This window comes from Natrix helvetica (assembly GCF_964273705.1).
Source record: "Natrix helvetica genome assembly, chromosome: 5".
In the NCBI taxonomy this organism is placed as follows: domain Eukaryota; kingdom Metazoa; phylum Chordata; class Lepidosauria; order Squamata; family Natricidae; genus Natrix; species Natrix helvetica.
Genome location: NC_138551.1, coordinates 130,716,407 through 130,742,419, shown reverse-complemented (window position 1 = coordinate 130,742,419; position 26,013 = coordinate 130,716,407). Strand labels below are relative to the sequence as shown.

Below are 26,013 nucleotides of genomic sequence, written 5' to 3'. Positions count from 1 at the left end.
ACATACAATATTTATTATAAAATCTATATAGCTATTCACTACCTAAAACCTTCTGTTTCTTCTGCAAGGAATGCCTTTTTCTCAAGTTTAACTAAGAGGATCCAGGTATACATTTCAGCCACAATATCTGCTAGTCTATTTGGCCTATAATTGGTAGAGTCCTTTTTATTCCACTTTTTAAATAGATAAAATGTTACTATTTCTATCAATCTGAGTAGATATTATTTATATGTGGAAATGAAGATGGCAATAGAGGCCCCAACAACCAGGGATATTTTTTGATCATTTAAATGTTTGGTAGAATGTCTTCTCCAGGGAATGTATTGCTTGCATTTCAGGCCTTTTGTGATTAATCTCAACATGAACGTAATGGGGTAAAATATTGTCATTTTTGCTAATATGTAGAAAAGTAGCTCTTGAATTCCATGGAGAAGACATGATTGCATCTATTGCTCACCCACCACCACCCACCCCTCACTTTACCAGAGAGAGAAAAACACACACAAACCTGTGGGACTTTGTAGGTGCCTCCTAATGTTGACATCTGGATGGAGATCTCCCTGGTAGCTACATCAAGAAGAACCAGAAGGTTGTCCTTCCTTCCACAGCCGTAGTTGGGGACATTGGCTTCTCCAGTGGAGAGAATGTCCAGCAAGGCATCTGAAGTGCGGAAAGTGCTCAAATAGTTGTCATGGACGTTGTAGCCAAGTGTGAGATTGTGCAGGAGCTGGGAATTCTTGTTGACCATCTGAATGGCGAAAATGAATATTAAGGCATCTGTAAAACCATAAACATCCCTATTGTAAAAAAAAAATGTTATTATAATGGGCAGCAACAAATACATTAAAAAAAAGCTTCCAAAAACCTACTGAGCCTTAAGGCAACCTTGATCCAAAAGCAATGATCAGTTATACAAATATGGAAATGGGCTGAGGTACATCAACTACAACTGGTTCCACCACTACTTTAAATAAAATTCATTATTCAAGTGATAAATTAAGGATTGAACTAAGAGAGGAAAATAATCTGCAGCCCTTTCAGCTTTTTTTCAGGCCTATTTTTCGATTTGAGTTTCTTTCACAAAATCAAACAAAAGAGAGAAGCCATGGAAATCAAAATCATTCAGGAAATTAGACATAATCTCCAATATAGGAATAAATGAAAAATAAAAACAGAAAAGAAGGAGAGTGTTAGAATGGAGGGAGTGCAACTTCATCACCCTGAATGACTTACAGATCATGGAAAACAAACTGAAGAGAAGGAGGCACGTTGAAAAGCAAGTTTGTATGCAATATTTCATTTCCAGTGAGGACTGAACCAATGAGATGGTCTCCTGGACTGTAAAAACTCTGTGGTTGTTTTCCATCCTGGTGCTCCAAACTCTGCGGGCATTTCATTCTCAGCTTCCCAGAGACTGGATGGGACACCAGCAGCATCAGAAGCAGAAGCAGGAGGTCCATCATTCATGGGGCGAATCAATCAATCTTCTTCCTGTTTCTCAAGAAGAATTAGAAGAATTCAAAGGACTCTCACAAGATAGAATATGATCCAGTGTCTTTCCTGATTGAAACACAGAGAAACACTCAGCTTCATCTGGAAAGGAGAGAGACGGACATTCAAGAGCACAGACCCTGCCTGTCCCAAAACTCCCTATTTCTCTGCCCAAAGTCTCCCCTGGAGGATTCAGCCAAAGAGCAGAGCTGAAACTTTTATCATAATTCTCCCTCTCAGGAGGGATCCCTGGAGAATTCAACCAGTTCTTGGACTCAAAGGTTGTTGGGAAATTCTCTGGAGGGAAATAATCCCCATGTGATTCATAATAACAGGGACAGAGATTGAATTAAATCCATCATCTAGAATTGAGAGGTTTGGGAACTCCATGCTTGAAACTGGCCCCAGAGGGAATACACAGCACTTGTGGCTGAAGAAACAAATAAATCTGATATTTGTCTGCATTGTGGTTAAAGAGAAACGCACTCCGGGTTGGGGGGGGGGGGCAGTTAATGTTGGAACATGTCACAGAGGAACAAGAACAAGAACAGAACAGAATAGAATAGTGTGTAATTAATTGTGTATAATAGAATAGGAGTGTATAACTCTGAATTCAGCATTCAAAATTCGAAATGTCAAAAAATGAGTTAGGAACTCCACATTCTGAATTCCACATTCCAAATTCTGGATTCTGCATTCTGCATTTCGCATTCTTCATTCCAAATAACAAATTCTGAATTCCATATTTCACATATCACATACTGCATACTGCATTCCACATTCGGAATTCCCAATTTGGAATTCCAAATTCTGCATTCAGAATTCCAAATTTCCACATTTCACATTCCACATTCTAAATTCTGAATTCTGCATTTTGAATCCCAAATTCTGCATTCCGAACTCCACGTCCTGCATTCCAAATTCCACATTCTAAATTTGAATCTTGGATCACAGAATGTGGAAGTCGGAACTTAGAATTCAGAATTTACAATATAGAATTCAGACTGTGGAATTTATTCTTCGTTATTCGTAAGTCAGAATTTGCAACTTGGAATTTCAAACTTCAAATGCTGAATTAAGAATGATACACTCTGTATTCCGCAGTCTGCATTCCACATTCCATTTTCCGCATTCCATTTTCCACATTGTGCAATCTGCATACAGTATTCCAAATTCCGCATTCCAATTTTCTGAGTTCGCAATTCCACATTCTGAATTCCCAATGCCACATTCTGGATTTTGGATTATGGACTCTGGATTCCATATTCCGCATTCCGCATTCCAAATTCTGAATTCCATTCAATATTCTGAATTCCAAATTCCTAGTTCTCAATTTCAAATAGATCTGAATTCTGCTTTCCAAATTCTATATTTCGTATTCCACAATCTGCATTCTGAATTCCTAGTTTTGAATTCCACATTCTAATTTTCAAATTTTGAATTTTGCATTCTGCATTCTGCATTCTGTATTCTGAATTGCAAATTCCAAATAATGAGTCCCAAATCTCAAATTCCATTCTTCCACATTCCAAATTCCTAGTTCCGAATTCCAAATTCCACATTCAACATTCCATTCTGCATTCCAAAATTTGCATTCTGAGTTCCATATTCTGAAATCCACATTCCAAATTCCGTATTCCTAGTTCTGTTTTCCAAATAATGAATTTTGAATTTCACATTCTAAAATCCACATTCTAAATTTCAAATTTGGAATTCCAAATTCCGCATTCCAAATTCTGTGTTACAAATTCCAGATTCTTAATTCCAAATTCTTAATTTTGTATTCTGCTTTTTGCATTCTGCATTTGTGGTTCTAAGTTCTGAGTTCCACATTCCAAATTGTAGGTTCTGAATAACAAATTCCAAATTCTATATTCCACATTCTGGATTTTGAATCCTGAGTTCCTCATTACACATTCTAAATTCTGCATTCTGAATTTTGAATTCTGAATTCCATATTTTGAATTCTGAATCCCATATTTTTAATTCTGAATTCCATATTTTTAATTCTGAATTCCATATTTTTAATTCCAAATTCTACATTCCCAATTCCACATTCCCAATTCTGAATTCTGCATTCTGAATCCGAATTTCACATTCTGTTCCGCATTCTATATTCCGCATTCCATCCCCCATTCTGCATTTTGCATTTTGCATTCTACATTTTGCATTCTGCATTTTGCTTTCTGCATTTTGCTTTCTACATTGGAATGGAATGCAATATTATGGAATGAAAGTACCTTTTCGGCACTGAAAAGGGAGCATGCGCGTGCCCGTCAGGGCCTCAACCCAGAAGAGGAGCTATCCAAGGGGCATGCACGTGCCGGGAAATGAACTTCTGGTTTCCTGCATGCACATGTGCACCGGCCACCTGGTCTTCTAATTTCTGGCACACATGACTATCTGGCGTGCGTGACTATCAGCTGACCGGTATGCACGTGCACGCCGGAAACTGGAAGACCAGCTCTTCTGGTTTCCAGCACTGCCGTGCGTGTGAAGACAGCTGATCACCACGTGCGCAGGTGTGCCAGAAACCTGGAAAAGGAACGGGTGCCATGGAGCATACATGCAACATGGCTCCATGTGCCACTTTGGACACGTGTGCCATAGGTTTGCCATCACAGGAATAGAGTGTTGTTGAATGGAATGGAATGGGACTGGATGAAACATTATCAAATGCAAAATTATGGAATGGAATACTGTGGTATGGAATGGAGTGGAAATTTATGGAATGGCACATTATGAAATGGAATGTTATGAACTGGAATGGAGTAGAATGGTATGGTATGGAATGGAATAAAATGTAATGTGACCGAAAGGTATGGGATGGAATCTAACAAAATGTTATGGAATGGAATGTTATGGAATAGAATGTTGTGGAATGGAATGGAACTGGAGAGAATTTAATGGAATGAAATGTTTTGGAATGGAATCGAATATTATAGAATGGAATCGAATATTATAGAATGGAATCTAATGGAATGATATGGAATGGAGTGCAATGTTTTGGAATATAATGTTATAGAATGGTATGAATGGAATGTTATGGAATTGAATGTTTTGGAATGGAATGGAATGGTTTGGAATGGAATGATATGAAATAGAGTGGAATGTGATAGAAAGGAGTGGAATAGAATGGAACAGAATGAATCCATTTGATCATGGAATGTTATTAAATGGAGAGTTATTGAAAGTTTGGGAAAGGAATGTTACAGAATGGAATAATATTTTGGAATGTTAGTTTGTAAGTTTATTTTATTGATTAACCCATGGTGCATATCAAGGTGCTGAGTTCCAAGCACAAATTATGACTACTAGGATCCAATAAGAATAATTTAAAATGAAACTGGAATAAAATACAATTTAAAATGAAACTGGAATAAAATACAATTTAAAATGAAATTGGAATGTAATGCAAAACTAGAATAATATAGTTGTATTGATTTCAGCTACAACTTAAGTCCATGAAAATTTCCCCCTCTGTTATGAAATGCTGAGCATTTCTAATCTATCGGATAAATGGTTGCACATTGTTTCCTGTAAGGTGAAACCACTGATTTATTAACAAAAATAGCACAATTGGATTTTTATACACACACACACACACACACACACACGAAGTTATTTTTAATATATATTTTTTAATTTAGGAAAGAGTTTCAAGTGAAAGAATACGATGGAGGCTAATTTCTCTCTGTTCTTCGTAATTGACAGGAACGCAACAGAAATTTCAAGGCTGCTGCTGGGAAAAGAAAAGCTCCTGATGAAGAACAAGGAGGTCAGGCAGAAAAATCTCCAACTAATTGCAGAAAAGGAGGAGCTCTGCAAAGATTTGGAAGAGAGACTGAGAACTTTTAGATAGCAACCTCGGCTTTTCTTCAATTCAATTCTCTCCAGCTCCCTCAATCGGAACAAATGTTCTACAATGTTCTGGGTTGAATTCAGCTGCCTGGAACAAAGTGGCCAGAAATTGGAAGTGACTCTTTTCACCTTGTTCCCAACATAGCAACACTAAATGAATTAAAATGTAAGGCTATGTATAAAAAACAAAATTACTGTTTATTGTAAACAAGTTTGATAATTCAAGTAAAAACCCAAGGGGCTAATTTTATTCTAATTTTATTCCTTTTATTCATAAAAAAAATAATTTTATGCCTTGATGTTTTAGAGAGAAAATATGTCAAATGCAGCTTTGCAGATAGAAAAACTTTGAAGAGAGAATAATTGTCTCCTTTTCTTGGTTCTAAAAATGGCAGAACTCTAGAAAGAAAACAAGGATCTGAAAGAAGAACTTAACAGCTGAGAAATATTTAGATTGCAATCCTGACTTTCAGATTTATTTATTAGAGCCCTGAGGCCAGATATAAATAAGAAATGGAATAAAAGATGTATTACAACTTTGGCCATCTTTGGGGTCTCTGTGTCGGTTGCCCTCTGCGTTTCTCTGCTCCTCATCAAGGGAGTGGCATCACCCCAACTGGGGAGCCAAGGCCATGGAAAACCCCCTGGAAAATTTGGAGCTAATTTTGGTGGAACTAACATCCACTTACTTTATCAGAAGCAAGCATAGAATCTCATAAGGCTGGATGGGACCTTGGAGGTCTTCTAGTCCAACCCCCTGCCCAAGGAGTCCTTATAACGTCCTGGAATAATGGTTTTCCAATCTTTTCTTGAAAACCTCCAGGGATGGAGGACCCCCCCCCCCAAGAATAAACCTTATTATTAAAGTTAAGAAAATAACATATCACTGAATTATATTTTATTCTCTCTTTCTTCTTCCATCCCCAGAAAAAAGTCTTTGCGAGTGTTACCGGAGCAGCCAACTGAGAACAGCCAGTCAGAAGGTGTTGAGGCGACCCCCATCCCTGCTGAATCCTTCAATCCAAACATCCCCATCATGGATGAGAGAAGAAGGATGTGGGACGTCCTTCCCTGATCTACAATGTGATGGTTGGTAAGTGTTTGAACTAATTTGGTTGCCAGCTTTTTCTTTATTTTCCCATTATAATGATATTATTGCTATTGTTATTTCATTCTTAGGTGGATTCCATTCAAGAGGCAGAAAAACCTAGGTAGCTGCAATCAGTGGACAACTTGGAGGCCGCAAAAAGTGAGTGGACCAAGGACTTGTGCAAGAGAAAGAAGAAAGAAAAGAAGGTCCTAGTTGAAGGGAGATCTACTTGAGGTCATCTGCTGTCTTTTGTTCCTTTGCATTTCCTGCTTTGGGTTTTTGGGTGGGGATGTTGGCTTTGGAAGCTAAAAAGAAAGAAGAGTGAGAGTCTGGAAATATTTAATATTAATTTGGTTGCTACATTTAATTTATCTTTTGTTTCTTCCTTATGTATTACTTCCTTATTATCAAAATAGTAAATTGGTGCTTCTTTTGGCCCAGGACTAACCAGTGGCTGGGGTGAAATCCCAAAACAATTGGAGCCCCATTTGGACACTCATGGCATTGACAACCTCACCATTGGTCAATTGCCAAAGGCAGCTTTCCTTGGTACAGCTGACATCCAGTTCAAACATCTGGCTGACTGTGTGAAGAACCAGAATCCCCCCGTGAGGCAGACCTTGACATGGTTGTGACTCAGACTTCAGAGGATAATCAGAGCTGCATAAAAAACAATTACTGCCAACCTGCCTTCCATTGAGGACCTTATACACTGCACAAGTCAAAAAGAGGGAAGGCGTTACTTGCTCTACTGGGTTACCATCAAATAGGCATCTATGGTTATGATGTTGTTTTCCAAAGACCATAACTTTTGAACATGATTTATTAATTATAAGATAATTATTATGACAAAAGAATCCAGGTCTTCTTCACAGGGCATACAACCCAACAATTAAGTGTGATAATATCACATTATCAGTGTAAATCAGTGTGTTCCAATAATTATTTAGCATGGTAAACATGTGTACCTATAACAGAACTTATAACAGAGTAAAAGGGTTGGAAGGGACCTTGGAGGTCTTCTAGTCCAACCTCCTGCAGTACTCCAGACAATTGGCTGTCCAGTTTCTTCTTAAAAGCCTCCAGTGATGGATCACCCACAATTTCTGAAGGCGAGACGTTCCATTCCTCACCATTAGGAAATTTCTCCTTAGATCTAAGTTGTTCCTCTCATTGCTTCTTTCCATCCATTGTTTCTTGTCTTGCTTTCAGGTTGCTTTGGAAAATAGGTTGACTCCCTCTTCTTTGTGGCAGCCCCTTAAATATTGGTACTGTAAAGTCCTACAGACTGCCTGTGGTGTGTGTGGGGGGGGGCACTGCCAGTCCTGGGCGGAAGGGAGGTGGCAGGACAGGTGCTTGAGTGACATCTATCCATTTGCACAAGGGGGAAGGGGAGAAGGGAGGTGGAGCAGCAGAAGGAGCCTTTTGTGCTGGGGGGAAGTGGGGCAAGGAGTGCCTGGGAAGGGTGCGGGGAAATCAAAGACACCCAAGGAACTTTGCTCCACTCACTAAAGTTTTAAAACCAGCTTTAAAATAAAAGCCAATGGGGAGACTTTGAGACAATCATCAGGAGATTGTGAGTTCTAGTTCTGCCTTAGGCATGAAAGCCTGCTGGGTGAGTTTCAGCCAATTCTAATCCTCCCATAAGAATGAAAACTTCCTGGGGGACTTTGGGCCAATCATCAGGAGACTCGTGAGTTCCAGTCCCACCTTAATTCTTACTGAATGGGGTTGTGGAACTAGGAAATGTTTAGATTAATGTGTGATACCAGAATTAGAGATTCCTAGAGTGTGAGATGGCTGAGTGTCCAATATTGTGTGGTGTGATGGAGGAAAATGAAATTGTGGGAAAATGCCTGTTCCATGTTGGGCAAAGCCATCAGTCTCTGCCTTCTTCTGCTTGTGGGAGAACCAGAAGCCTCTGTGTGGTCACTGTGAATCTTAGATTGACCTTGGTCTGATCCATCACATCTTTTCTTATCTCCTTAAAATGGAATTTGCAAAGGGATTCCATTCCCAATTAGGAGCCATTCAGAAACCTAAACATTGATTCCCAATTGATCTGCAATCTCTGTGGTTGGAGAGCAGAGCAGCTTCCATGGGTGCCTCTTCCTAGAAACCTCAAAGTCCCTCCTCTCTTATTCTCCCCCTTCTTGAACCTGGATGAACATTATGCAGCATTGAAGGTTTGTGACCTGGTCAATGATGCGGCTGCCTTTAGACAGGATACCTTCAACCTCCTCCTGGGGAGAGTCTCAAGGTCCCCTTTCTCTGGACATCTTCTCCAGCCCTTCACAGACAAGACAAGCTTGGAAGAGGAGCAGAGAAAATGCTGTAGGTAGAAATTGTGGAAAAATTAAAGGGTCTGAAAACTGCTATTTTATTTCTCTGGTTAATGTGGACATTTGTTTACACACTTAATTTTTTATTTACTTTTTTGGGTGTGAAGTACAGACCAAAATAAAAACAATTCCAAACTGAAATCCCAAATAGCTGTTCTGCTGGACACGTTCTGCAAAGGAGGTTTTATCAGGAAATCAAGAAAGAATTACATAAGAGGGATGAAGATTTCCCTCCCCAATTGACAGCCAGTCAAACATGGCATTTCACATCATTCCGGCATTCTCAGGGAGAGGATCAGGCAACCAGGCTGGTGCTTGGTTCCCACAGCTTCCTCCTGACCTCTTTTTCCTGCTCACTCTCTCTCTCACACACACACACTTTTAGTTGCTGTCAGTAGGAACAAGTGTCCACGTTATTTATTTTCTAAAGTGTCGTGTTCAGTAGCTGTTGCCGAACAGCAAATTCCTCTAAATGACTTTTACAGAGATTTATTGAACTGAAAGGGAAGGGAGCTACAAGAATGCAAGTCATTCAACAATTTCCCATTTTGAAACATATAGAAATGATTTTCTTTGACTCCTACATACTATCTAAATGGAAATAATTAATTTCTCATTTCAAATAAAAGCAACATTAACAATTCGTCCAATGTCATAATGGTGTTATGTTTTTACATTAGTTCTGGCTGTGAGATGCTCCTTTGTGTTCAGGTCTGGCCTCAGAAGGAGAATGTAGGACTTGGGGATGAAGATGCAGCCCAGCAGACCAGCACTGGAGGCCAGGATGGAGAAGACCTGAACAGCCACCATGTATTTCCCTTTGGTGCTCAGGTAGGTGGGCACAAAAGTCACCCAGACACTGCAGAAGACCAGCATGCTGAAGGTGATCAGCTTGGCTTCGTTGAAGGCCCCAGGCAGATTCCTGGCCAGGAAAGCCACCGTGAAGCAGATGGCAGCCAGGAAGCCCATGTAGCTGAGGGTGACATAGAACATGACAACAGCCCCTTCGTTGCATTGCAGGATGATCTCTCCAGGCTGGGAGTGGAGGTCAGAGTCAGGGAAGGGGGGAGAAACTCCCAGCCAGATGGAGCAGATGATAATTTGGAGAGCAGAAGAAGAAAGGATGATGGAGTTGGCCAAACTCTTCCCCAGCCATCTCTTCACTCGGTTTCCTGGTTTTGTGGCCAGGAAAGCCAGCACCACCATGATGGTTTTGGCCAAGAGAGAAGAAATGGCAACTGAGAAGATGATGCTGAAAACCGTTTGTCAGAGAAGGCAGGTGGCTTTCCTGGGTTGACCAATGAAGAGAGAAGGAGACAAGAAGCAAAGCAGGAGGGAGACCAGGAGGATGTAGGAGAGGTCCCGATTGTTGGCTTTGACAATGGGAGTTTCTCCATATTTAATGAAGATAATTAAAACAAGGACTGTAGTTAGGAACAAGAGCAGGGCAAAAGAGACCAGGATGATGCCCAGATGTTCCTCATATGATAGGAAGGTTATAACTTTGGGGATACATTGGACTCTGGCCTCATTTGGATATTTGTCATCTGGACACTTGGTGCATTTTTCTGCATCTGAGAAACCAAAAATCAATTTTCTTTAATATTTCGTTCCTTTTATTTTTCATTAAAAATAGCATAAGAAGGATATAATTTTTTTTAAGTGGCTAGGTATATGAAGTTGAGGAAAGTCCTAGGGTGTTAATTATTTCTGGTGTAATGTGTAATGTAATTCATAGGAAGCTACATTATTACACGTTAATAATGAATCATATAATCTTTTTACACAAATATTTAGAGTCCTGACACATGGCAATTAATATACTGGACTTAGAGGATACCTACAGTATCTTGTAACATCTGGAAGCTATATGGAATTCAGGAGAAATTTCCTAACAGTGACAACAATTAACCAGTGGAACAACTGGCCTCCAGACGTTGTGGGTGCTTCAACATTGGATGTTTTTAAGAAGAGACTGGACAGTCACTTGTCTGAAATGGTATCAGGTCTCCTGCTTGAGCAGGGGGTAGCACTAGAAGACCTCCAAGGTCCTTTCCAGCTCTACTCTGATTGATTGATTGATTGATTGATTGATCTACATGACTGGCAGAATATTTGTGCAATGAGTTGCCCCCATAACTATCCACAGCACCACATTATGGACCAGTGACACCTTTTCAGTGATCCTCAGGGGGAGGTTCAAATATACAGTGAATTGCAAGGTCTTTCAGAAGGTGGACCTAAAACAATTCATCAAGTTTCAAAGAACTCAGATCCTCCTAGAAAGGTGAATTTAGCAGCACATATCCAGACTAGAAAGCAGGAGAGATGTTTCCTCTGCTATTAGTAAAGCTTGCCCAGTCTGCCACCCCCTCCTCCCATCTCCTCCCAGCCCCTCCTTCAAAGACTTTTTGATTTACTTCCTTTTAGATAAGAAATTGTGCATTTTAAAAATTAAGAAAGGTGAGCTTGTGTCTTTTAACTTGCACTTTCATGAAAATGTTCTGGATGGATCCAGTTCCACAAAGCCTCCCATTTTCCTCAGTGTGACCCACCTTCCTGAGTGGAGAAGGTCCCGTCCGGACAAGGAATGCAGTCATAGCAGCAAACTGGCTCTCCTTCTCGAGCCCTCTTGACAAATCCAGGATGACAATTTTCCGCACAGTTGGACTGAGGCAGGGACTGAGCAGAAAAATGAAGAATGCCAATGAAAATGTGTTAGTAGTCAACATTCATGGAAAAGAGAGATAGACACTGACATTAGCCAAATAGCCTCTGGTCTTCATGTAAGTAAATATGAAATACCTGACTACTACTAAGAAGATGGAGGAGGTATGACTAACTACTGGCAGATTCTTCATTTAGTTCCTCCCTTTTCCTTTTGGCATTTAACATTACAATAAATTACTTTTCTACTTAATAAAGTCAGCAGAGATGGAACTGAAAAAGATTTACATATGATGATATATTCATATTAAAACTGAGAATAAAATTAATTGTAAAAGATTTAGGAAATTTCTATTCCATTAGATTTTTCAATAAAGAATACAACTGTGATGAAGAAAGAAACCTCTGTCCAGTAAGATCTTGAAAGATTTCCATAAAACATGGCAAAGCCCCTCCACTTACTGTAGGTCCTGTCTGTTGAAGAACTTCCATTAGATGACACCAACTGGCATGGGATGCCAACCACCCTGGAGACTCTAGGCTTTGCCCACTTGAAATGGGACCTCAGACTTTGGAAAACAGAGAAAAGACACCAAAATTTATCTCACCTTATCGAGCAACTTTAGCCCTGAAAGAGCATCTTGTCTGATAGAAAGTCTCTGTTTTTGAAAATATGCCAGAATCTCTCTCCTGGGATCCTCCTTGGGGAGAACCAAGAAGCTGCCAATGGTCAGATCTGCTGTTATCTCTCCATTTTGGTCCAAGTACAGATTAATGTCAGAAATATTCCAAAATTCATTCTTCTTCAGAAAGGGATGAAACTAGAATGGGAACATCCAGGAATTTGAAAAGCAGAAAACTTTGTTTCTTATCCCACATTGAATCTTTCTTCTACAATTGTCTCATCTCCAAATATGATTAAATAGGATACAAATACTGCCATTATCTTCATAAGTGAATGAAAAAGTTTGAGAAAAAATTGTCAATCTTTAGTGACAAAATATAAAGAAAATATAATCAACACAATTGATCAATTATAGGGAACATTCTAGAGCAAATGGCAAATAAAATGAACAGAGAAATAAAAGATGATCCATAAACTCTTTGAAAACAACAGGTTTCCCAGAAAGCATGGGTTGATCAAGAAGAAAGTTGTCAGGCTAATCTTCTCCCTGGTCATCCTGATGGAAAACATCTCTAAATGTGCTAATTCTACTTGATTGTAATACGATATTAATTTTTTTTTGCAGATCTGAAAGAATAAATCTCCCACCAGCTCTTTTCTCAGTCTGAAAAGTTAGTGAGGATCCTGAGTTTCTTTCTCTCCCATTATGCAGCTGCAGGATACTCCCCTCTTATCTGATCCTTCCCTAGGCAGCCTCTCTTCCCCTCATCCCAAAAATCATTCTCACACATCATTACACTTCCTAAATAGATTATGGGAACTCTGGTGATAGAACTGGATTTCAGTAAAGGCCTCAGAAATAATTTTGCGATAGGATTAGAAACCTGAGGGGTGGATGGTATGATAACTAAGTGGATAAAAACTGTCTTCAAAATGATACTCAAATAATTTTTAACCCTTTTAAATCTTTCTTATGAAACCTAAAAGTGATGGATACAAATTTGCCTTTGGTCATCAATTATTCTATGTTGTCATTAATACGGTAATTAATAGGATCTTAGAGTAAGCTATTTGATGTGATTTAAAGAATATAAAGTCTTTCAACTTAGAAGCCTTATTTGAAACTTCATTTTAAAAAGTTTCATAAAATAACAATGGTTTTAAATCAACTTAAAGGAGATAATCAGAAGCAAGCAACAATTGTTGAATAGGATGGATTGGATGGATGGACTGGAACTTAACTTGCTGCTGGCATCCCTGAAGGAGGAGTCTGGTTTGAAGGCAGGCTGCTTGGAGATGGCTGGAGAGGCCATGGACCCTGAAGACTCAAAGTGGACAGAACGGATGACCGATGAAATGGATTCTTTCAAGAAGATTGAGGGAGATTGGGGGATGGAGTTGCCATATTTAACTGGAAAACAAGTCTTAAGAGTTGTGTTTGCATTTACAGGACACCCTATAACTTTGGGGAATGGAAAGCAGTTGTTGGGAAAGATTCTAATTAAATTTTTAAGGAAATGTATTTTTATTATAAGAATCAAACAAAGATGTTGAACCCTGGACAGATTATGGACGAATCAGAGGTAATGATTGTGTTGGTCTGTGGTAGAAATTTTCTGTGAGTTAAATACAATAGCAGATAACAGACAATTTTGAAGTTTTGAAATTTAACTTTATTGTTGGATTGCCTGTTAACTATGTTTTTTATATACAGCAGATAGATGGCAAGTCCAGTAGATATATAGTTTATAATTGTGGGCCTATTTTGCAAGTGGGAGAAACTATTATTGCTGTATTGTATTCGATTGGGGAGACAAGATGCATGTCTTTGTCTGTTTTTAATGTTTTATCTAGTTTTGTTTTGTCTTTGTAATAGTTTTATTTTCCAAAACTTGTATTTTACCTTTTTGAATAAAATAAAACTTTATAAGAGGAAAATCAAGTTTCCAGAAACAATATTTATGATTAGCACACAGAGAAGGGTTCATAAGTAAAAAGCAGTAGAAAAGTATCTGATTTTTATCTACTAGGACTTGACTAACAAAAGAGTCTCATATAAGAACATGAATGATGGCCTGGAAGAAACATGAAGGATACCAAATTTGATATGTATGTTTGTGAAAATGATCTCAAAATCGTAGTTAACTGGAAATAGAATCTGAGTCAGCCGGGAGATGTCCATGGAAAGAAGTAAATGCAGCCATAAGAATCTCAGGAAGTGAACGTTTTGGTTTGGGGAGACCCCAACTCAAGGACCAGGTCCCCTTGCAGGCATCACACGTGGAGGAGAATTTGCACAAAATCTACATGAACTTCAGGGAAGGACAATGAAGCCAAGGAAGAGATCAAAGGAGCTGCTCTTAGCCTTGAGGAAAGACAACAAGGAGAAGAGCTGAAGATCAAGAGGAGTCTGGGAGCCCCCTTTCCAACTGAAACAATCTCTTGGTTGGGGAAGGGGGGATACAGCCAGTGGTGGGATTCAGACGGTCAGGCCCGGTTTGAGTGAACTGGTAGTAAAAATTCTGCCTGGCCATGTCTCTCCCCACCACTACTTGCCTCGCAGTCCTTGGCTGGGGCCTTAGAGTCATAGCTACAGCTGCTGTTTGGCTCCTTTGCCTCTACCATGTGGCCACGCAACCCAGCATGTTTGCCTGTCTTTGCCGTGGCCTCCTGCCCGTCTTGGTCTGCTCCCAAATGCCCACTTCAGGCTGATCCCGACCACTCCACCAGCGGTCATTCTTCACGTTTTCACTCTTTCCTTTCCCTGAGTAATTAAATTGACCAGATCTGTTGAGATGGTTCCCCTCCTTCTCCTCTGGATTCCTCCTCCAAAGGATCTAAGATTAATGGATCCATATTGGGAGCCCCATACCTGCCATGGCTGCAGCCTTGGAGACCCCAAGATCTTTTCATTCTCCTTCCTTCCCCTCCTCGATCTGGAGGAATATGCAGCATTCATGGCTTGGGCCAGAGTCTTCATGAGACTGTAATGTTGGTAGTGATTTTGGATCCTTCCTCTGTCCCTTTTCCTCTGGGTCTCCAGTGGGGCTTTCTGGGTGCATCTTCTGCGACCTTTGATAGAAAAGACATTCTTTGAAAGAGAACAATGAAAATAATGATCTTGAAACTTTACTTCCACAAAGAAATAGGGTTTAAAGGCATCATTCCTTGGCCTTTCTTTTATCAGATAACCAAAGCTCCAAATACTATGGATGTATTTGAGAAGTCTGGTCTTGTTTATTTTATATGCTTTAAAACTTGTGAGGATCCAGACTTTCCCCTCAATGGGTCCTGGCAGACGCATAAGTGTTAAATGGAAAGGAAGAATTCTGTCCCAAATAAAATCAAATTCTATGAAGTGAACAAAGACGTTGACTTGTCTCCACTTAGAGAGAGAATCCCTGAGGGCTGCCGTATGTCCAGTTGTTGAGAACAGTTGTGATATAACCACACAAATTCCATTTCTGACAAGTATAGGCGTAAAAGTCCTCATGAAAGTCTCTCCATTCTCTGTGTCTGAAGCAAAGAGGCCAATCAGGGTCCATCTGAAGTGGAGGAGCAGCTGGACAATTGCTGGGTACTGGAATCCTTATTTGGGGAGAATGTGGTGGAAAAAGGGGAATCGATTTTTATCACTCAGAGCCTCTGAAGCTGTTAAATGATTGATCTGGAAAAGGAATTGAAAGGATTAGAGCCATTGATGGGGAACCTGTGGCATGCAGAGCGTCCTCTCCTGGCACACCAGCCACCCCAGCCCAGCTCCACTAGCATCCACATGCAGGTGCACCTCCTGCTGGCCAGCTGGTTTTCGGGCCTTTGTGGAGGGCCAGGGTGGGGGACGTGTGAGTATGCGGGGGGGGGGCACTCACATTGCGCAGGAAACTCTGGTGGACTGGAAGTGAGTGTGAATGGCCTCCCCTCCCCCCCAATGCTTCCTGGGTCAGTTGGAGGCTTCCTTCAGCTTTCAAACAGTTGCAGGGCTTGTTTGGGGTTTTTTGCTTCCAGGTTGGTGCTGGAGGCTTTTCAGGGCCAAAATGGGGTGCAGAAAGCACAGGGTTTTTTTTCCCCCCATCTTGGCCCTGGAAAGCCTCCTGCACCAACCTGGAAGCAAAAAAAACCCCAACCTGCAACTGTTTGAAGGAAGCCTCCAACTGACCCAGGAAGCACTGGAGAGCCAGGCCATTCCCACTCACTTCCAGCCCACCAGAGTTTTCTGCCCCAGGGAAGAAATGAAAACCTGTCCTGTGGAGCCCACTGCCACTTGGGCGGAGGAGGACAACCACACGAAGAAGAAGAGGAGGAGGAGAATGGCGAGGCTTTGCAGGAGCCAGCAGGGAGCAGGTCAGGTGGGGCTGGCTGGCTGGCTGAGGAGGGGGCAATCATGGTGCTTAGGTGGCAGCAGCCTGCATGCCCCAACTGTGCTGGGGGGGGAAATAAGAGGCCCTGCTTGAATGGGGATGAAAGTCCACACACACACCCTGCCTCCCTGCTCAGGTGTTGGCCACACCAGTTTGGGTGCCCTGGCTGAAGCACGCTTTCCCTCACACACACACACACACACACACACTTAGATTACTCTCTTACCCTCCCTGTCTCTGTCTGGCCCCATTTGCATGCTCAGCTGTCTCCCACATCATTGGCAGCAGTTTGGGAGCCTTGGCTGAAGTGTGCTTTCTCTGCCAAACACACTTGGATTGCCTGTCTCTGTCTGGCCCCAATTGCTGCTCCTTGAGACAAAGAAGCCTCATTAAGTAGCTAAGTGGAAAGTAGTTGGGGGGAGGGGAGGAGCAGGAGACCTGCAGGTAACCACTTTCCCCACCCACCCACCCCCGAGAATGAAAGTTTCTGGATCCCTGACTCTGCAAAAGAAGATGGGTGCCTGAATCTGCACAATATTATAGCACCCAGGAGCGTCTATTCTCGGCACAAAAAGCATTTCCCAGCCAACTCTCCTCTCCCTTCCTCAAAGGCAAAGAAGCCGAGAAACAAGAGAGGAGACAGAGTTTTGGAAAGTAAGTGAGTCCTTGTTGCAGGAAGGGAGGGAGAAGCAGGAGGCATATTAATGGGTTGGGGATGCCTTGAGGGTCTCTTCTATCACTAGGACCCCTATGGCCTTCCCCACCCTGAGATACAATACAATAGCAGAGTTGGAAGGGACCTTGGAGGTCTTCTAGTCCAACCCCCTGCCCAGGCAGGAAACCCTATACCGTTTCAGACAAATGGCTATCCAACATCTTCTTAAAGACTTCCAGTGTTGGGGCATTCACAACTTCTGGAGGCAAGCTGTTCCACTGATTAATTGTTCTAACTGTCAGGAAGTTTCTCCTCAGTTCTAAGTTGCTTCTCTCCTTGATTAGTTTCCACCCATTGCTTCTTGTTCTACCCTCAGGTGCCTTGGAAAATAGTTTGACTCCCTCTTCTTTGTGGCAACCCCTGAGATATTGGAACACTGCTATCATGTCTCCCCTAGTCCTTCTTTCTATTAAACTAGACATACCCAGTTCCTGCAACCGTTCTTCATATGTTTTAGTCTCCAGTCCCCTAATCATCTTTGTTGCTCTTCTCTGCACTCTTTCTAGAGTCTCCACATCTTTTTTACATCGTGGCAACCAAAACTGAGTGCAGTATTCCAAGTGTGGCCTTACCATGGCATTATAAAGTGGTATTAACACTTCACGTGATTTTGATTCTACCCCTCTGTTGACGCAGACTAGAACTGTGTTGGCTTTTTTGGCAGCTGCTGCACACTGCTGGCTCATATTTAAATGGTTGTCCACTAGGACTTCAAGATCCCTTTCACAGTTACTACTGTTGAGCATTTCGTTTTTGTTGCCTAAATGTAGAACCTTATTCTTTTCACCATTGAATTTCATTTTATTAGATAGTGCCCAATGTTCAAGTTTGTCAAGATCCTTCTGTATCTTTAGACTATCTTCTGGAGTGTTGGCTATTCCTGCCAGCTTGGTGTCATCTGCAAATTTGATGAGTTCCCCATTTATTCCCTCATCCAAATCATTGATGAAGATGTTGAAGAGTACTGGGCCCAAAACAGAGCCTTGGGGTACTCCACTGCATACCTCCCTCCATGTACATGCAGTTCCTTTGAGGACTACACGTTGAGTGCGATTGGTCAGCAGTTATGAATCCATCTGGTGGTGGTCATGGGCACATTGGTATCCTTGAATTCTGAGCTCTTAGGAAAGTATCCCCTCCTTGTGGGTTACAAACAGCAGTTTCCAGTGGGGGGGAAAGGACAAAGCAATTGGGGAAATAGTTTCCTTTGCTATATTTCCAGTATGAATTAGACCATGGCAGGGTCCCTACGGAAGAGCTCTTTCAAGGATCATTATGTATTCATAGAAAAACAACTAACTTAGCTCTGTTCTTAAATGCTAAAGCTGTTGCACATAAAAAACAGAGGAGCTCTGATCAACTACCAGAGCCATCATTTTGACAGTTTTGCTGTCCTGTAGTCTGTCCCCATGAAATGCCAGCATGGAATAAACTGAGCCTGGTTTGTTCTCGGTCTTTTCAATGGCCACAAACTATTAGCAAAAGTGGCATTTGATCACAAGGCAATGAATGTTTCCCTTTTTGCATTGGAGCATCCAAGAAGGGACAGGAAAGAAAAAGAAAAAGACGGAAAGAGGAGAAGAGAGCAAGGAGGCAAAAAGAAGGAAAGAGGGGAAGAAAGAATGAAGAGGGATGGAAAAAGAAGGGAAGGAAGGAGATTATAATGAGAGAGTGTGAGGGTGTGAGCTAAATCCTGCCTTAGCACTTGATCACCAACAGCCCTGTTGGCTTTTAGCATCTCCTTGTCCCATCCTCCTGACCTCTACTGGTGGTCTCCCATCCTATCATTGAGGATGATTTGGTTACAAAGCTAGGTCTCGTAAGGAGAGGGAGTGGGCTGGAGGAATATGCAGCATTCATGGCCTGGGCCAGAGTCTTCATGAGACTGTAATGTTGGTAGTGATTTTGGATCCTTCCTCTGTCCCTTTTCCTCTGGGTCTCCAGTGGGGCTTTCTGGGTGCATCTTCTGCGACCTTTGATAGAAAAGACATTCTTTGAAAGAGAACAATGAAAATAATGATCTTGAAACTTTACTTCCACAAAGAAATAGGGTTTAAAGGCATCATTCCTTGGCCTTTCTTTATCAGATAACCAAAGCTCCAAATACTATGGATGTATTTGAGAAGTCTGCTCTTGTTTATTTTATATGCTTTAAAACTTGTGAGGATCCAGACTTTCCCCTCAATGGGTCCTGGCAGACGCATAAGTGTTAAATGGAAAGGAAGAATTCTGTCCCAAAGGGAATCAAGTTCCATGAAGTGAACAAAGACGTTGACTTGTCTCCACTTAGAGAGGGAATCCCTGAGGGCTCCTGTATGTCCAGTCTTTGAGAACAGTTGTGATATACCACACAAATTCCATTCCTGACAAGCACAGGAGGGAAAATCCTCATGAAATTCTCTCCCTTTTCTGTGTCTGAAGGAAAGAGGCCAATCAGGGTCCATCTGAAGTGGAGGAGCAGCTGGACAATTGCTGAGTATTGGATTCCTTCTTTGGGGAGCATCTGGTGGAAAAGGGGGAATTTGCTTTTATCATTCAGAGCCTCTGAAGCTCTTACATATCTGATCTGAAAAAGGAATTGAAAGGATTAGAGCCGTGATGGGGAACCTGTGGCATGCAGAGCCTTCTCTCCCGTCACTCCAGCCGCCCCAGCCCAGCTCCACTAGCATCCACATGCAGGCTCACCTCCTGTCAGCCAGCTGGTTTTCGGGCCTATGTTGAGGGCCAGGGTGGGGGATGCATGAGTATGCAGTGTGTGTGTGTGTGTGTGTGTGTGTGTGTGTGTGTACAAGAACAACAAAAAGATCATTACAAAGAATCTCACCAAAAAACAAGAGCAAGAATTAGAGGAAAACATGGGAATGCAGATAGTAGAAAAGGTAAACTATTTTGGAATTTGGCTGACAGGGAAATGCTCAACTATTAAGGAAGACAATTATGATAAAATGATTCAGAAAATTAAGAAAGATTTGGAAAATTGGAGGAAACTGCAAATATCCCTAAAGGGAAGAATTGCCATTGTTAAAATGAACATCCTACCAAAAAATTTATTTTTATTTCAAATGGAACCGATTAGTCTAAGGAAAAACTTTTTTATAGATTTAAACAAATTAATTGCACAGTTTATTTGGTCAGGAAAAAAAACCAAGAATTAAATTAAAATTGTTACAGCACAGTAGAGAAAATGGAGGATTTGGACTTCCTGATTGGGAGCTTTATTATCACGCAGCAGCTCTCACGTGGATAAGGGACTGGATCAATCTAAAAAACACAAGATTACTAACAATAGAAGGTTATAATTTGGAACTGGGTTGGCATGCCTTTATCTGGGATGGGAAAGACAAAACCCATAGCTATTTCCAAAAATATTTAATTAGAAAAGCTGTGCTTCAAATATGGTTAGAAATCAAAACAAAACCTTATAACAAAATCCCAATCTGGCTATCCATCATGGAAGCTCTGATATACCCAAACATATTGGACATAAATAAGATAATAAGATATAAAGACATATTAGACAACCAAGAAAAACTAAAAACAAGGCAAGAATTGAAAGACAAGGGAATAGATATAGGCTGGTGGCCCTATTTACAAATACAGGCAAGGTCTAAAAAAGACAGGGAAAAGGATGGATTTCATAAGAAGCCACGAGAGCTGGATAAAATTCTACAGGGAACCAAAGAAAAATTGATTTAAAATATGTCATTATTTATTAAAATTTAAAATGGAAGAAGAAACTGTGAAAGGAATGATGATAACATGGGCGACAAATTTTGGGTATACTATAGAATTGGCGGAATGGGAAAAAAATTGGGCAAAAAATTACAAATTAACGATGGCAATGGCATATAGAGAGAACATGTACAAGATGTTCTACAGATGGCATCTCCCACCAGTGAGAATTGTGAAAATGTTCCCGGAGTGCTCACCTATCTGTTGGAAATGCAACCAACAACAAGAAACATACTACCATATGTGGTGGACCTTTACATCTACGAAAAAGTATTGGAAAAAAAAAAGATTGGCTGGAGGAGATTACCACGCACCAAATTGAAGTAAAACCGGAATTATAAAAGGAAATTATGAAAAAAATATATCAGATACTTAATTCTACACATAATCATGGCAGCGAGTATTGCATTCGCACAAAACTGGAAAAATAATTACAAACCAACAGAAGAAACGTAAAAAAAAAGTATTGGCATGTGCAGAGATAGGCTCACGAAAGAATTAGAAGAGAAAGAAGAATCTGAATATAACTCCGTATGGGATTTATGGTATAATTGGCTAGAGGAAAGGAGGGGGGACAGGAAAGCAAAAAAGAAAGGAAGAAAGATCAACAAATCAATAGACAACTACAAAACTGGAAAATGATTAAAAGATAGAAATATGAAATAGCCTGTAGCCAATAAATAATAGGAAATAAATGCAAAACGATTCAAATGTAATAAATGTTGTTACACATAGAATATATAGAATGTTATATATAGTATGAAGAAAAAAAGATGTATGAAATAATATAAATGCACATTTATATAAAGTTATAGTTGTACAAGACTTATATGTACAGATAAAAGAATCACAACAGATATGTAAAAGAAGTTTAATGTGTTGCAAAGATGTGAAGTTTGCATAAACAAAATAAAAAGGTTAAAAAAAAGACCAACAAAGCCAGCAAATGGCGGTTTATCTGACTGACATATTTTGTGATTGGATATTTCAAGACAATTTTTTTTGCCAATATTAGATTACTAATTTATGCATTATTTCTTATAAAATCTATACAGCTTTTAACTCCACCTAAAACATTGGTTCTTCTGCAAGGAATGCATTTTTCTCAAGTTTAAATAAGAGGATCATGGCATAAAGTTTAGCCACAATATCTGCTAGTCTATTGAACCTATAATTGCTAGGTTCCTTTTTATTCCACTCTTTAGATAGATAAAATGCTACTATTGCCAACTTCAATCCGACTGGATAGGGCAGGTCCAATGGCGGTATTCAAACATTTTTATCACCGGTTCTGTGGGCATGGCTTGTTTGGTGATCGTGGCTTGTTGGTCATGTGACGGTGGGCGTGGCTTGTTGGCCATGTGACTTGGTGGTTGTGACTGGTTGGTCATGTAACTGGGTGGGCGTGGCCAACTTGAATTCACTCACATCAAGGGGCGACTTGCTTTGCCTCTCCTTGCCTCAAAGGCCTCAACGAGACACAATTTCCCTGTCTATTTATTTACTACTACTGAACATCCAAAATACACAATTTAATCCTATGTATATATGCCATATGTGTACATACATATTACGTAGTATAGCGGGTTTATAGGCACACAAAAAGATACATTATCTACTTTATACACTGTATGTACACACACCCACACACACACACACACACAGAGCTCTTCTAAAACTATACACATTCAACCTCACTTACTGCATTTAAACTCACGCAGAGTCCACTTTCTGCCACACATTTAACTAAAACGTCTGCCCATTAGAACATTATACATGCCTTCAGATGTTCTTCCCTAGCCTGCACATGACTGTTGGAGCCAGGAGATGTCATGGATTGAGTAAAATGTGGCAAAACTCATCAACAATGCTCTTGCTTAACAACCAAAATGTTGGGCTCAATTGTCATAAGTCAAGGACTATCTCTGCCTTCCTCTGCATGGCAGTCTTGTCCTAGTAAACTCCTTCTCCTTTTCTGGCAATTCTCCTCTCTGTTAGAGGCACCAAAATAATCCAGAGGATATCAGTTCTCCTGCTGGAGCAGGGGGTTGGACTAGATGACCTCTGAGATCCTTTCCAGCCCTAAATTGCTCTGCTGTTTCAAAGCATCTTCTGAAGCCATATCTGGTGCCAGGGTTTATGGTGCTTCCTTCCTCTTCTCTCCCTTTCTCTCTCTTCCTCTTTCTTTCTTTTTCTTTTTCTTTCTTTCTCTCTCTCTCTCTTTGTTTGTCTCTTTCTTTCCCCTCTCTTTCTTTTCTCTCTCTCTCTCTCTCTTCCCCTTTCTTTCTCTTTTCTCTCTCTTTCTCTTTCTTTCTTTGTCTCTTTATTTCTTTCCTTTTTCCCTCTTCCTTTTCTCTCTCTCTTGCTCTTTCTTTCTCTTTTTTCTCTCCTTTATTTCTTTCTTTCTTTCTTTCTTTCTTTCTCTTTCTTTGTCTCTTTTTTCTTTCTTTCTTTTCTCTCTCTCTTCCTCTTTCTTCCTCTTTCTTTCTGGGAGCTTCAGGAGAGGCTAGTCCAGTGGGGAGGGGGAGGGGTGGCCCAGCAAGCTTTATAGCCATGCAAAGCGCTGCCAGTAGGCACGGGAAGGCCTTCTGGGATGCCCCGCCACTCTTGAAGCTGCCGAGCCACAGAGGCTGCTCGAATAGAATGTGCCCAGAGGAGGAAGCTCTCTGCCCCAGTTGCCTCCTTGGCAGGGACCCCTGTGCTCCTTGCTCCCCTACGGAGGCCCATAGCAGTCATGGTTGGCCTCTCGGCAGACAGCGCACTAATATGGAGCAGCGGTAGCAGATGGGATGCTCATCATGGCCCAAGGCCTCCACCTCAAGCTCACTGCAGCACAGGATGCAGCTGCCCAGCCCTCTACACCGCTCCCCATCCCTGAAACGGCTGCAACTCTGGCAGCTTTGAGAGACACTAGCCCAGCAGGGACAGGGGCAGCAGCCCAACAAGCTTCACAGCCACACTGCTGCTAAGCTTGCTGGGCTGCCCTCCCATGTCCCCACTGGGCTAGCGTCTCCCAAAGCCACTGATGTTACGAAGGTGAGACGGGACAAGTGTTGGGTGGGAGGGGTGAGCAACCAGCAACAGGGGGACCAGTTCAGAGGCATGGCCAGACAGGCATCACTAACGGTTAGCCAAACTGGGCAAAATTTCCACCAACAGTTCAGGTGAACCGATACAAACTGGTTGAATACCACCTCTAGGCAGGTCTTATTTAAGTGTGGAAATGAAGATGCCAATAGAGGCCCCAACAATCAGGGATGTTTTTGATCAGTTAAATAGTTGGTAGAATGTCTTCTCCAGGGAATGTATTGCTTGCATTTCAGGCCTTTTATGATTAATTTCAACATGAAAGTAATGGAGCAAAATATTGATATTTTTGCTAATATGGAGAAAAGCAGCTCTTGGATTCCAGGGAGAAGACATGATTGCATCTATTGCTCACCCACCATCACCCACCACTCACTTTGCCAGATGGAGAAAAACACACACAAACCTGTGGGACTTTGTAGGTGCCTCCTAATGTTGACGTCTGGATGGAGATGTCCCTTGTAGCTGCATCAAGAAGAGCCAGAAGGTTCTCCTTCCTTCCACAGCCATAGTTGGGGACATTGGCTTCTCCCGTGGAGAGAATGTCCAGCAAAGCATCTGAAGTGCGGAAAGTGCTCCAATAGTTGGCATGGATGTTGTAGCCCAGTGTGAGATTGTGCAGGAGCTGGGAATTCTTGTTGACCGTTTGAATGTTGAAAATCGGTAATAAGCCAAAATAAAAACTAAAAATAACCCTATTGTAAAAAATTTTTTTATTATAATCAACAGCAACAGCAAATACTTTAAAAAAATATATAATCCTCCAGAAGCCAACTGAGCCTTAAGTCAACATTGATCCAAAATGAAAGATCAGTTACAGAAATATAGAAATGGACTGAGGTATGGCAACTACAACTGATTCCACCCCTACTTTAAATAAAATTCATTATTCAAGTGACAAATTAAGGATTGAACTGAGAGAGGAAAATAATCTGCAGCCGTTTCAGCTTTTTTTCAGACCCCTTTTTGAGTCTCTTTCACAAAATCAGACAAAAGAGAGAATCCATGGAAATCAAAATCATTCAGGAAATTAGACATATCCCCCAATATAGGAATAAATGAAAAATAAGAAACAGAAAAGAAGGAGAGTGTTAGAATGGAGGAAAACTCACTGGAGAAGAGCCTAATTCTGGGGAAGATTGAGGGCAAAAGAAGGGGACTGCAGAGAATGAGGTGGCTGGATGGAGTCACTGAAAAAGTAGGTGTGAGCTTAAATGTACTTCGGGGGGGGGGGTCCAGGAAGGCCTGGAGGAACATTGTCCATGGGGTCGCAATGGGTTGGACAAAACTTTGCAACTAACAATGGAGGAAGTGCAACTCCATTACTCTCAATGACTTACGGATCATGGAAAACAAACTGAACAGAAGGAGCCACGTTGAAAAGCAACTTTGCATGCAATATTTCATCTCCAGTGGTGACTATCCCAATGAGATGGTCTCCTGGGCTATAAAAGCTCTGTGGTTGTTTCCCATCCTGGTGCTCCGAACTCTGCGGGCACTTAATTCTCAGATTCCCAGAGACTGGATGGGACAAAAGCAGCATCAGAAGCAGAAGCAGGAGGTCCATCATTCATGGGATGAATCAATCCACTTCCTGTTTCTAAGACAAACAACAGGAATAGTGGAAAAATGCAAAGACTCTCAGAAGAGGCTTTACTGATACAAACAGGGAACCACTCAGTTTCATCTGGACAGGGGAGAAAGATGCAATCAAGAGCAGAGCCTCTGCCTGTAACAAAAACTTGTTCCCAGAGAGTTTGACCCAAGGAATTTATCCTTTTCTGATACAAGGTCCTTTGCATGTGGCTTCAGTCTGATGTCTACATCAAAGTCAAAAACTGGAGAAATAACATCATAAGTCTCAAAGGTCCAGATGGTCATAATTATATAGAGAAGCAACTTTTCCTCTTGGGATCCTAAACTTCTTCTGGGCTCCATGTGCAGAGGAGAGGCTGGAGAAAAGCATGTTATGGTGGAAAATTACAGATACACCCCTGGGGTCATTGTTCTGTTGTGATTGTGGTCCTTCCTGTCAGGACAGAAAG

The 26,013-nt window shown here is 41.2% G+C and overlaps 1 pseudogene across 1 annotated transcript; it reads right to left on the bottom strand.

Moving 5' to 3' along the window:
* Positions 1 to 9,447: 9,447 nt before the first annotated feature.
* On the bottom strand, positions 9,448 to 25,535 carry LOC309392411 (vomeronasal type-2 receptor 26-like; annotated as a pseudogene). The gene is made up of 6 exons: positions 25,309 to 25,535; positions 24,375 to 24,663; positions 14,949 to 15,743; positions 12,060 to 12,272; positions 11,340 to 11,466; positions 9,448 to 10,358 (listed from the first exon to the last, which is right to left on the bottom strand). The product of its transcript is annotated as a vomeronasal type-2 receptor 26-like (transcript).
* Positions 25,536 to 26,013: the final 478 nt, after the last annotated feature.